Source organism: Thamnophis sirtalis, unplaced genomic scaffold (genome assembly GCF_051295495.1).
Source record: "Thamnophis sirtalis isolate CommonGarterSnake01/CBP01778 unplaced genomic scaffold, rThaSir2_p1.2 scaffold_6, whole genome shotgun sequence".
NCBI classification, from domain to species: Eukaryota; Metazoa; Chordata; class Lepidosauria; order Squamata; family Natricidae; genus Thamnophis; species Thamnophis sirtalis.
The window spans coordinates 95,862,366-95,876,310 of record NW_028261386.1 but is presented as its reverse complement, the minus strand read 5'-3'; the positions used below and the strand labels follow the sequence as shown (position 1 = coordinate 95,876,310).

The window sequence follows — 13,945 nt, the reverse complement described above, 5'->3', positions numbered from 1 at the left end:
CAGAATGAAGTAACACTGAAGATAAGTGCAGGTAGTCCTCAATGCACAACCACAATTGAGCCCAAAATTTATGTTGTTAAGTGAGAAATTTATTGAGTTTTGCCCCATTTTACAATTTTTCTTGCCACATTTGTTAAGTGAAATTTTTTTTTTTAATCAACCCCCTTCCCCCCCCCTCCCCGGTCAATGGTGTCCCTCTTTACCAATGTTAAAATCTGGTCACCTTATGCTTGTTGGAAGTCAAATACGGAATGCGCAAATGGTGATCACATAACCAGATGACAGTCATAAGTACAAGGACCTGTTGGAAAGCTACTTTTTAAATATCTTAGTAAGTTTGAACAGTTGCTAAACAGGACATTTGTTAAATGAGGACTAGCTGTAAAGATTCAAACCACCTGCAGCTTTCATTTTCTGAAGAATAGGGGAAAAAATAGGCGGAAACTAGATCCTTCAGATGACATTAAATTGCAAAGTTTCAGCCAGATTGCTTCAAGGGTTTCATTGCAATTATTTTTGAAATGTTTACTCTGCACCTTTTTTAAACAGCAGGGATAAGGAAAGGACAGCTCAGCAACCTTCAGATCAGCCAAAAAAATGAACCTACAAAGAAATATCAAGGTCAACTTACAAATAAAAACTTTCAAACACCGTGCAAATGTTTAAATACTCTTTTATGCCTTACTGCTCGCTTTTCTGGGCTGGCAATTCTAACAAAATTTCTGAGACTGTTTGCGCAATAATTAAAGTCGGAGAAGTACATATGTTGTTATCACCAATGAATGTGTAATACAATGTGATATAAAGAATATAAAGTTTCTTTCTCTGCAAACTAACCAATGAGATTAGCTTGCAGCAAATGGAGGAATTCTGGCCCACATGGACAGGGGCACTCAAAACAACCTAACAGGGAAAAGTATACTTTTGAAGTAGAAAAGGAAAACATGGCCTGGGGTCACTTTGAACTTTTTTTTAAATTTATTTTTATTGCTTTTTAATGAATAACACAAAAAAGAGCCAAAGACAAAAGGAACAGTAATGATAGTGTGTATTGTCAAAGGAGAAAAAGGAACACATAAAAAGTGCTTTAACAAAAAAGTTGAAAGAAATACAAGAAAAAAAAATAAGGTTCTCACAATAATAAACAGTTACAATTCTATATGCCCTTGTCTAATGCAAATATTCAAATGCTACATACACCAGTGGTGGGATTCAATTTTTTTACTACTGGTTCTGTGGCATAGCTTGGTGGGTGTGGCATGGCATGGCATGGCTTGGTGGGCGTGGCTTGATGCACGTGGCAGGGGAAGGATACCATAAAATCTCCATTCCCTCCCCACTCCAGGGGAAGGAAAAATCCCCATTTCCTCTAGATCAGCTGGGACTCAGGAGACAGAGAATAGATGGGAGCGGGGCCAGTCAGAGGTGGTATTTACCAGTTCTCCGAACTGCTCAAACTTTCCACTACCGGTTCTCCAGAACTGGTCAGAACCTGCTGAGTACCACCTCTAACATACACCCAACTATTTTTAACTTACGTGTTCTGTATAAATGGGTCCTGTATTTCATTATACTTATTTATACAAAGTCTGTGTCTATAGGCAATCCGCTCATAAGTGTCAACTGTAGGCAAGTTTTCAATCCATTGAATAAATGGACCCATGCATTTATCTTTAAAATGCTGCAATATTTTAGCCATAGCAGAGGCACAGAGAATCCATTTATGTTGTCTGATTGTCATATTTGGTCACTTTGAACTTAAGTGAAGGATTAATAGTTGATGTCTGCTTTTATTGTCCAGAAGTAGTTGCCTATCCATTCTGACTGCAGGGCATCAGAGCAGTGCAGATAAATCCATAATCAGGAGAATAGCATTTAAATATGCAGGGTTTGCAGAGGTGATAAAACTTATTGGCTAGCTGTTCATGTAACTGTTAGAGAACCAACCACAGCACTTAATGCTAGTTCAGTTTTTTAATATATAAAATTAAAGCTCTAATGAAGCCAGACAGCACATCCAATCTTTGAACTGCCTTTGAAATCTCTCCAAAGTGCTTTGAAGGGACCTGATTTGTTTTGACATCTTAAATTGATTCAAAGACTTGATATGATTCAGCTAAACCTCATTCTGATCAAATCACCATCTGAAGCTTTGTACAACCCTAGTGAATACAGCATTAACAAATATCTAGAGGAAGTACTAGAGGAAGAGATTTAACAGCAATTCCCTAGATGTTCCTCCCTCCACCACTGAAGCTTTACATTGATGTTGAAAAGAATAATAAACAAGATAAAACTCTATGGAATCTCATAGTATAAATTTATAAGGGCTGAAACAGTATTTCCTTTTATATATTCTGGAAATAACCCACAAAAATGCCATAACCTTCCATCTCAATTCAGCAACTTATTGTTCAGATCAGCCCAAAAAGTTTCTTATAGTCAGATTCCAAGTAGAAGCAACCAAAATACTTTCAGTACTAAAATAAAGCCATAAAACATATTGAATTTATAATTTAGAGAGATTTTTTTAGAGTGACTCTGAAGCAAAAACAAAGGAGGTATTTGGTCAGACAGACAAAACTATAGGAAATGTCTAACCTCTTTTAGAGAGTAGAATTCTTTATTGGCCAAGTGTGATTAGACACTCAAGTAATTTGTCTCCGGTGCATAAGTTCTCAGTGTACATAAAACAATAGTAATAGATCATGATCATAGTCATTGTAAAAATACATTCATGATAAAACATTAGGTACAACTAGGGGTGGTATTCACTTACTTTCCCTATCGGTTTGCAAATGTGAGCGTGCATGCTTGTGTGCTTGCACACACCCCATCCGTGTATGCTTTTGGCCTTCTGCACATGCACTATGATCGCTCACACAGTTTGGACACATGTGCACAGCTTGAAAATCTGCCTAAATAGCACAACATAGATTCAGGGCAGGTGGGCGGACCCACCTGTGATTTCCACTACTGGTTCGGGTGAACGGTTCGAACTGGCTGAATACTACCTCTGGGTACAACACTTAGTAATAGTCATGGGTACTAAATAAGCAATCAGCATAAATCATACTAGAATACTAATTAAACAAATTAAATTGTAAGATTTAAGCAACAATTTATAGTCATAAGGAGATAAAGTGATAGGTAATAGGGAAGATGAGAATAATCATGGTAATACTGCCTTTCTAGATAGGTTGTCAGTATTGTGGGAATTGGTTGTTTAGCAGAGTGAGTGCAGGGGGGGGGGAATGCCCCTTTATCCTTAATATTTCATAAAGAGATTCAAGGGATGTCCCATATTATCAGTCATAATTCTCTGGCAAAAATTAGTCTCTCTCCTCATAAAACTAATCTAGAGATACTTTGAATGAATTTATCTCTGATAACTTTTTTTTTAAGTTCAACTATACTTCCAAGACAAATATGTACAAAAAAACAATATAGGCAGGAATAAAGAAACAAATAAACATAGCTCAAGAGAGCCAGTGAAAAGTAAGACTTATATGTAAATAGATGAACTTTTTTAATAGTAAAAAAATGGGGATAGATTTGCAGTTGTTCAGGAACAGAAAAAGTTAACTGGAAAATGCAGTGCAAAAGGAAAAACAAAATTAAATTGATATTTACGCTTAAGATATCAGTGTGTGTTAATACAAAATTCAAGATACCTGGAATGATTATCTTAGGTGTTTCAACTCAGATCTCTAATATTCACTAGTATTTAAATTTAGATGCTATTTCCCCTTCACCCTAGATACCTAAATTTATTAACCTGTGATTTTCTGTTGAGTGATCTATAATTAATGGTATAGAATTTTTTTCATTGTAAAAGATTTCTTAGGGCATAGAAAAGACAAAGTTGCAACTCATCAACCTTCCAATGATTTGAATACTATCTAGTGAACCTGTCAAAGGCAAGACAAAATGGTTCATTCAAAGATAAGAACTTAGGGGGAGGCAGTCAGTGTAAATATCATATTTTCAGAAGGTACATCATTCATTTAATTCTGGTCAGTCATTCAGAGTAAAATGGCAACAGCTAGAGGTGGTACTCTACCAGTTCGGACCGCTTTTCCCAGTAGTGGAAATTGTGGTGTCCCCCACCCACTCACCCCGGTTCTATGGCATCTCATTTAGGCCCTTTTTTCGCCAAAAGAGCATGCGCAGAAGGCTGTGCTCATGCGCAGAAGGCTGTGCGCATGCGCAGAGGTGGCACGTGCATTCACATTTGTGAACCAGTAGAGAAGGTAAATCAATACCACCCCTGGCAACACCCTATTTTGAATGAACATAGAATGAAACCACTCCTGGGTGAGAGCTGAGTGCACTCATTTGACAACAAATGAGTATACTTTTTAAATATTTCTTTAGCTTAATCTATTTGGGAAAGAATTAAATATGTATAAAAGGGGAAAATGATATTTTCAATTGTTCGTAGTATTGGTGGGATTAGAGGATTTAGCCTACAATGCTAATGAAGATATTTAAAGCTCTGGGCTGACCATATGCAGGTCAATAATAATATTAAAAAAATGGGTAGGGTGAAGATAAGATGTGTCCAAAATAATGAGGAGAGATAATAGATAAAAGAGATAATTTAAGGTTTCTGGGAACCTTAAATACAATTTAAAATAATCATTAATCAGTCCTACTAATAAACTGAAATCAGGCCTAGGATCTTCAAAAATATATTTAAGAGAAAAAGATTTGCTTTTTTAGAATATTAGAATTATATTAGAATACAGTATGTGGATTTGGCTGATGTTGTGGCTATATCATTTTTGTTTAGTTTCAGCATTAATAGAATATAAATCCATACATTCTCTTTCTAAGACAAATTAATGAAACAGAGTACTTAATTTGAGGTCCCTGAAAGACAAGTAAAACTTAATCCAGAAAGGTGCTGGCTAAAATGATAACCATCTAATATTCATTAATACTAAAATAAACATGTAATATTCAGTATAGTGCGACAGTGTTTTCAAGCCAGCTGTCTGTTGGCATTTATAGGCAGGACTTCTGTACTATTCACCAAGATGCATTTGTTTATTAGTTCTTATCCATGTTATGTTGTCATTGCTTTTCTGACAGCCATCTGCTTCTGAGCTCTCAACACAACTGATCCTCAACACAAGTGGGTTCGGGAAAGCAAACAAACAGTTATTACATTAGAAAATGTTCTGGTTTCAGTGGAATGATCAAGAACTAGGTTAGCAAAGAAGGAATTAGGCAGCACATTTCAACAGCTGCACCTCTGTTCCACTGCTACAAAGAAGGAAAACTCTGTATAGAATGTCTAAGCTTGTTTATGAAAATAAGTGAAAACAGCTACGCGGAACATTATTTCTATCAACCCTGACTACTGTACTGGCAATACTTTCTGAGACTGATGGGAGCTGACCTCTAGCAATATGTAGTGGATCAGATCTATTTCATACCTGCTGTAAACAAAGCAGGCATCCTTGATGAAAGTCCCTCTTGGCACAGCCTTTATTTTCTGTCATAATGAAAGTGGTGCCAAAATGTCAGTTTATGTAAGTTCAACATCAGAGGCAGAGTAGGGTTTTGGATGTCATTTAGCTGGAAAAGAGTAGAAATCTAATGAATGTCTGTGTAGTGTTTATGTGCATAAAGAGACACAGATAACAGGAAGGGGAGAAAATGAACATATCAGAGAAGAAATAGAGCTGGAAGACTGGAGGTGGGGAGGGATGCACAGCCTAAAAGATGAATAATTTTTAATATACCGTGTTTTGCTGAAAAGAAGACCTCCCTAGATAATAAGCCCAATCCATGAGCTTTTGAGCGCATGAGCTAAAATAAGCGTTCCCCCAAAAATATTGTAACACAGCAGCAGCCATGAGGTGACTACACTCGCCATCTCCTGCACTTCAAAAATAATAAGACCTCCCCGAAAATAAGGCCAAGCGCTTATTTCAGGGGCCAAAAGAAAATAAGACTCTGTCTTATTTTGGGGAAAATATGGTAGTGATCAGTGAGTAAAAGCACTAACCTAACAATAGAAATGTGTCACCCCTCTTTTAAAAAAGAAAAAATACAGTAGTTGTTAATGCTTTAAGAATGGTTGAACGGAAAGGGTGTGATATTGTAGTTTCTTTGCTTCTGAACAAACATTGACTTCATATTTTCCAGTCTGCCTGTACTATTGTTGGGTCTGGGCAGTGATACCTGCAAATGGAACATATTTTCTGGCTGTATAAACATGCTGTTTTCCATGGTGTATTGAGTATATTAAATTATTCTCTATGGGGTACTGTAGGAAATTATCCTTGACTGCAACAATATCTTTGTTTCGCCCCATTGTTTTCATGTGCTTGCTCATTGTGTTGCCATATTCCAGCCTTGTGTTATCCTACAAAAGGTAGTACTTTATATCTCTCCTGACGAAGCTTTTTTAGAAGGTATGACATTTTCAGATCTTTATTGCTGTTGCTACACCTGATACACATTTAGTAACATTTTAAGATTTCTCCCCAAAGCTTAAAAATGAATTTTTAAAACCTATGATGATATGCAGGGTGATAGTTTTCACTTCTGGCAGGGTTGAATGTTGATTGCAATAGGAAGTAGCAGAATTGTATTATTGGTAGATTTTAGTAATTACATCAATAATAATATTTTAAGGAAAATTATGGAAACTTTATTGGACCCAGTGGCTCAGTGACTAAGATGCTGAGCTTGTCAATCAGCAAAGGTCAGCAGTCAAAGCGGTTCGAATCCTTAATGCCCAGTAATGGAGTGAGCTCTTGTTACTTGTCCCATCCTCTACCAACCTAGTCGTTCGAAAGCATGTAAAAATACAAGTAGAAAAATAGGAACCACCTTTCGTGGGAAGGTAACAGCATTCTGTGTGCTTTCGGCTTTTAGTCATGCCGGCCACATGACCATGGAGAGGTCTTCGGACAACGCTGGCTCTTTAGCTTTAAAACAGAGATGAGCATCTCCCTCTAGAGTAGAGAATGGCTAGCTCATATGTGTGAGGGGAACCTTTACCTTATGGAAACTTTGGAAATGTAGCACTAAGTGAGCAGAAGTAATGACACTTTGCCTTTTCATTGCCACAATGTAGGCTCAAAGTTGAACTCATGTCCTTGATCATCAGGTTGACTTCTTGTCTTTCTCCTCTTCTTGCCTAGCATTACTTCTGTCACTTCAATTTCCAAATTTTCTTGATAAACCAAGGGAATAGCATGAGGAGAAAAACCAATAGCAATCTCATCAAAAGCTTGGTTAACTTATCAGCAGGTAACATAGTATTTAACTGAATTGCCTATAAGATTTATAGTAAGCACCCCAAGTATCTCATGGAATCCATCCAAATCCATAAGACCCTGGGGGGGGGGGCATTATAATTAGTCTCATCTGGATGCTGGCTGGGGAATTCTGGGAGTTGAAATCCAGACATCTTCAAGTTGCCAAGGTTGAGAAACACTGGGCTAGTATAAATGTGTGTTGTCACCGGGGGGAGGGGGGGATTATTTTATTTTTATTCTTTTTATTTCTTTTATATGGTGTTTTTATATCCTTGTAAGCCGCCTTGAATCATGAGGGAGTTTATTACTTTATTATTTTTCTTTTTATTTCTTTTATATGGTGTTTTTATATCCTTGTAAGCCGTCTTGAATCATGAGGGAGTTTATTACTTTATTATTTTTCTTTTTATTTCTTTTATATGGTGTTTTTATATCCTTGTAAGCCATCTTGAATCATGAGGGAGTTTATTATTTTATTATTTTTCTTTTTATTTCATTTATATGGTGTTTTTATATCCTTGTAAGCCGCCTTGAATCATGCCTTGAGTCGCCATGTGCGAGTAGGTGGCAATATACATTTTCTAAACAATAAATATTCAGGAGGAATATTAAATCATATTCTATTCATCTGTATATACTGAACTGCAGCAAGGTGCTTAGGTTTTTATCACTCCTGTTTTCCAAAAGCATTATCCAGAAGTGACACCTCGAAAAGCAGAAAAGAAGAAAGCAAAGAATCTAATTAGTACTGACTCACTTTTGTTTGCCTGGCACTATATCATATCAGTGGTTAACACAGACAAATGTAACCTGTGTTAGGATGACTGTGATTTTTTTTTGTTTTATCAAGTTAAAACAATATAAAGCAAAAGTAATGGGAACAGAAAAGTAGGATTACAAAGGGCTTTACAAAGGCTACCAGGCTGGGTTAGCAAAAATGTGACCTACCATCAGATGGAAGAATAAGTGTTTTCTGTAGCTCTTTGCTGTAATTTGAATTGTTTATGCTCAGATCTGATAGTCCTGAGTCCTTGAACCCAAAAGTTAAAATAATGCCAGCTGAAAGGCTTGGCAATCTACACCACCAGCAGCAATTCAGGATTTCACTTCAGGGCAGATTGGAGTTCATCTTCCACTGTCTGCTGCTTCTGTGTTGTGCTTTCCATTTCTGCTCATGTATGCCAGTAGGGGGTTGAATAGGGCAAGATTCATTCTCTCTCTTTTTTTTGAAACCCTGACACATTGATAGGGCATCTCTTGCATCTCCAAATAGTTGCTTTTGCTGGTGCAGATAACACATTAAAGGGTCAAATGTTGTTCTCGATTAATGACATGACATTGGCACAATGGAGATCAGTATTTTCTTCCCATTGATCTTGGTAAACTGTTCACAACCAAAGCACGGGAGCACATCAGTACATGGATATATGTCTTCGTAAAATAGTGCACTGGTACATAGGATTAACTATTTGGGGAGCATTTTAATTTCATTTTAGCTCAGTTTATGGTGAATAGATCATCAGATATTCCATTTTAAGTGTAATTTTAAATATATTCTTGATAATCGACTCTCACTTTAAAAGGAAGATAAATACTTCCTTTCTTGGCAGATACAATAGGATAGGCAGCCTACCTCCTCTGCCGGTCAGTAGGGATAGAAAATAACTGTCAAGGCTGCTTCACTTAATAACCAAGAAAGAAACCACTCAACTCCATTTTGCAGAATTAAGAGTACTTTTACTAATTATAAGTAAATAGAAGCTAAGCAAAGCTGGATCTGAGCAAAAGCACGCATAGCAGTTGATATCATACATGACCCATTCCCCTCCCCTTGGTAACCCCAGTCCATAGTCCAATCCAATATTTCCCCAGCTGTCAGGTGGGAGACATCTTCAAAAATCATCATCAGGTTGGTATGCCCGACATTTGGCCTTGGCGGGAAACTCCCCTCCTTGCCACATGCACAATAGATGGTGAGAACAACTCCCAATTAACAGTCTCCTGTACAGATTTCTTCCCACTCCCAAATACCATGCCCTCCCTCCCCATTTCAATGGCAGCTGAAAAGCAAACAGCAAAACAGAGGCTGACAATAACGTTGCAGAAGCTACCAAAGACATTCCTACTCTAAATTTACTCACTGATATCGCATAATTTGAGTTTATAACTCATGCTAATAAAGATTTTAGCAGTCTTTTGTAGTGTACTGATGATATATAATCCCATGGCTAAGGATGATTCACTCAGTGGCATCATATACATGTTAAATAGGAGTGGAGAGACACCAAACCATGCAGCACCTCAAGGTGGGATCTGCCCTCTTCATAATCATTGAGTCAACCCCTAAGAAAAGAAGTGAACAAGCACAACACGTTGTTGCCCACCCACAATCCTCTGAGCCAATCCATAAGACTACCATGGTTGATGGTATCAAAAGCACTAAGAGGTCCATATTCCACCCACAAGATTAGCTAAAATTAATAAAAACTTATCGCCACAATATTGGAAATGCAATGTTACACTAAGAATCTTTTACCATATGTGGTGGGAGTACCCAAAAGCTAGGGCCTTTTGGCACCAGATAAGAAAGTGTTTGGAAGAGACATTAAATCAAAGGATAGAGTTGAGGCCAGAACTATTTTTATTAGGGATCAAAAAAGAAAAATATAGCAAAGGTGGATTATATTTAATGTTGCATATTTTAATGGCAGCAAGATTGACCTTCACACAAAAATGGAAAGATAAAGAGACCTTCTTGAAACAAAGAATAATAAATAAGATACTAACATGCGCAGAAATGGACAGACTGACTCTAGAGCTCAAGGACAAGAGTGAGACAGAATACCACGAAATCTGGGACAAATGGTACCGATAGTTACAAACGAGAGAAAAAAGATCAGGACAGAAAAACACGGATGTTAAGAATTGGAAATGTGATATGAATATTGTATGATAGGTAGGAACTGGATATGTATATGAATTGATAGTAACTATATAACTAAAGGAATTAATGGGTAGGTAATTTGACTGATTACATATACCTATGTAATGAATATAAACTGTTATTGTTGTAAGATGTAAGACAGTGGTGGGATTCAGCCAGTTCGCACTTTTCGGGAGAACTGGTTGCCAACTTTCTAAGTAGTTCAGAGAACCAATTGTTGGAAGAAATCTCCTTTTGTTTTTCTCCACTTTACAGGGCTAATCCTGTAAGGAAGGCAGGAAGGAAACATTCTAGTGTTGTTTCTAGCCTAATCTTTATTGACCTACTTACAGAAACTGCCTCTCCGGTTAACCTTATTACATTGTAACAGCTAAGGCGAAGCGCCCATTGACCTGCGTGATCTTGAGTTGGCCACACCCACCCAGTCACATGACCACCGAGCCCCACCTACCCAGATAGTCATTAGGGCAGAGAACCAGTTGTTAAATCATTTGAATCCCACCTCTGATCTAAGAACATGGAAATCACTATGCCAGAAATGTTGCATTATGCCCAACGTTTTTAATGTTTACCTAATAAAAACCTTTTTTAAAAAAATAGGCACCAAGAGAGGGAGAGGGAAGATGGATGCACAACCCCCATCCTTCCCATGCCATAGATTATCCAAAATCATGTCCCCTCTCATACCTGTTCTAAACTTCGACTGAAAAGGATCACGAAAATCCTTTATAATACTTCTAACGATGGTGGCGTAGTGGTTAGAATGCACTATTACAGGCTACTTCTGCTGACTGTTGGCTGTCTGCAATTTGGCAGATCAAATCTCAGCAGGCTCAAGATTGACTAAGCCTTCCATCCTTCTGAGGTGGGTAAAATGAGGACCCGGATTGTTGGGGCAATATGCCAACTCTGTAAACTGCTTTGAGATGGCTGTAAAGCACTGTGAAGTGGTATACAAGTCTAAGTGCTATTGCTATTATAATTAAAATTTTCAATTTTTTCATAGCAGTTAGCAGAAAAGCAATTAAAATAAAGAAGTTATCTCAAGAGATATTTCCAACTGAATCTTTTAAGTAAAGACTACTATTAATATTAACAATTGATGAACATTTGATTCAGGACCAGATTTACCAAACTGCTTTATTTTGCGATTGTTGATCTTCTCCCCGTCTCCCACATTGCATCAATTCTCAACATCATTAGGGCTGCAGTAAGAATGAATCTCTTTCATCAAAGCCATCAACACTAAATTTCATGAAAGTCTCTTATATTCAGTTGTATATCAGATGCATCTCTGCTGTGAGACATGCTTTAAGAGCAATCTGACATCCTTTTCAAGGGCACAGTTCCTCATGCCTGGCATATTACTTGGAGACTATCATGCTACATTCAAGATTTCAGCAGGAGAAGGGCACAATATTGGATTATAGTCATGCTTTGAAAGATTAATACTGCTCAGTCCCCTTGCAAACCAGTCTGGTAAATCTGAACTTCAGCAGCAATCCTTGCAAGATGAACTAAAACCATTGATTGTCTGTGGTTTGACTGTTTGTTGCCTTAATTAAGCCAAAGTTAATATATTTTTATGGTTTATCTGAATTCTACCATGCTGTTGCCTTTATCAATGGTACCAAAAATGTTAATATATAAACTTATTGGCATTGATTTTTCCACATGGCCTTGGTTTTGGGTTGACTTTAAGTGGATTATACTCAATCAGAGTTACTCATAATATTTATTAAAACAAGTGATTATGAGATGAACTGACTGGTTATGGCAGAACAATTACAACCCTTTTAGTTTATTTCAAAAGTGTGCCAAATGAATAATAAATGTATTTATACTTACACGAATATAGATATATTGAGACAACAGTGAATATCTTGTCTAAGATGGCAGGTACTATGCTGTATTAAACACTAACTGCTTTGTTCTCAGATAATCATGAATTGATCACCAACTTTAGGCAAAAAAAATCCAGTTGTTAGGAAAAATATTACCCAATTTTTGTGTGTTGATTTTCCTTTCTGTTTTGTTTTACACCACTAGGAGATTGCATCTGCATATAATATTTAGTTGTCCCTAAAAAGTCATTCTGTCCTCATGCTACATTATTGTGAATATGTAACAGGAATAAATGAAAGAAAAAGAAAATCTACACTGGCGTTTGTTTTCCCTATTGCTGTTTCACACCTTCTGTTTGTATTCCTTTGATATGTTTTCCGACATCTTCTGGTGTAAATCCTTTTTCTACCTGAATACTTTATGTGTTTATATCATGTTCTCGTTAGATGAAGCTAGAGGGAAGCAAGATGGGGGTCTTTACCTTATGTGTAAATGATTGCTGTCTTTTGTGTGAGTCACGCCACAGAGCTTCAGACATAATAAGGTTGTAAGTCAATTGGGAGCTGCTGGAGCCACTGACAATTCATTTGCACTTGCAGTACCCACTTTTTACTGTGCACCCCTCCCTGCACTATAGAGAGCCATAAATATATCCAAATTGTGGTGGCGAAGAGTTGTTGTGGTAATAGGTTTTTTTTTAAGGAAAACCCAGCAGGAGTAAAATATAGAACTTAAAAACACAAGACAAATATGGCAAGTTGCAAATTTGACAAAATTCTAACTATTGATTGACTGGCTGTACAAATTGAACATTCTAGTAACTAATTGGGTGCCTTGCTTAGGTAACATGTTTAACCTAGTTTTAAAGGGAGCATTGGAGTCACTAATGTAGAATGTCAGAGGATAACTGTACCATGACCAACAGGGTCAGTAATTAAATGACACAAAGGTTAATTGCAGGGACAGACAAGGGAACTGAGGTGGCAGATTAAAAGAAATGGGCTGAATAACATTGCATTAATTCTGCAAGGGAGAAGACAGAAAATTATTTGAAAATCTGTTACACATTCAAGCCCATCCTTGACAATTTTAGATGAGGTTAGACTTTGTGCCTATTAAAGTTTGTAGCTGGAACCAGAGAACGATTGCAGTCATGTACATGGCAAGGAGAAGATGCTGCTGTTCTACTTTATGCTTAATCCCACTTTACCGCCAATGCTCGAGACAGTATAAATTGTGCCTCTCACCACAATAAGTCTGTGAGGAAGGTTGAGCTGATAGAGTGTCCAACATCACTCTATGAGGTTTTAGGGATGAGAGTGGACTTGAACCAGGATATCCTCAAACCTTGTCCAACATAACCACTACATCAATGTCATCCCTATCTCTTTTATTTTCTGTATACCTAGTTCATTTGTCTTTAAAAAAATACTATAACATCAACATTTACAACTTAAAATTTTTGAGTAGAAAATCCAGAGTTTCACTTATTGATCAGTTCAATGCACCGCAGTTGTTAAAATCACTGCAGAAATCTGTTGGAATAAAGATGGAACATACTGGGAATGCAAAAGCTTGAAAATATAGGAAAGAGTGCTAATATTTCATTGGGTCAGGTACCATCAGAAAGTTTATGATATTTAGCTGCTAATCCTATTCTCTTTTGATCCAAGTAATCAATGTTCCAGTGCCTGGATGCTGTTTGAGTCTGGATGGAGGAAAACTGATTTAATCCTAGCTTAGCCAAGTGTTTATGGGGCCATGGTTCTTAAGATATTTGAGGTGACCCTTTAAAATTCCCCATAAACTATAGCTGATTCAAAATGCAGTAGCACAGTATTGGATGTATACTCACGTAACATTTCTTTTACATGAA

At 37.1% G+C, this 13,945-nt stretch overlaps 1 protein-coding gene across 9 annotated transcripts in view; it reads left to right on the top strand.

Annotated features, from left to right (window-relative positions):
• LAMA2 (laminin subunit alpha 2) overlaps positions 1 to 13,945 on the top strand; it is a 474,492-nt gene that overhangs the window by 89,072 nt on the left and 371,475 nt on the right. The gene's annotated exons all lie outside the window — the stretch shown is intronic.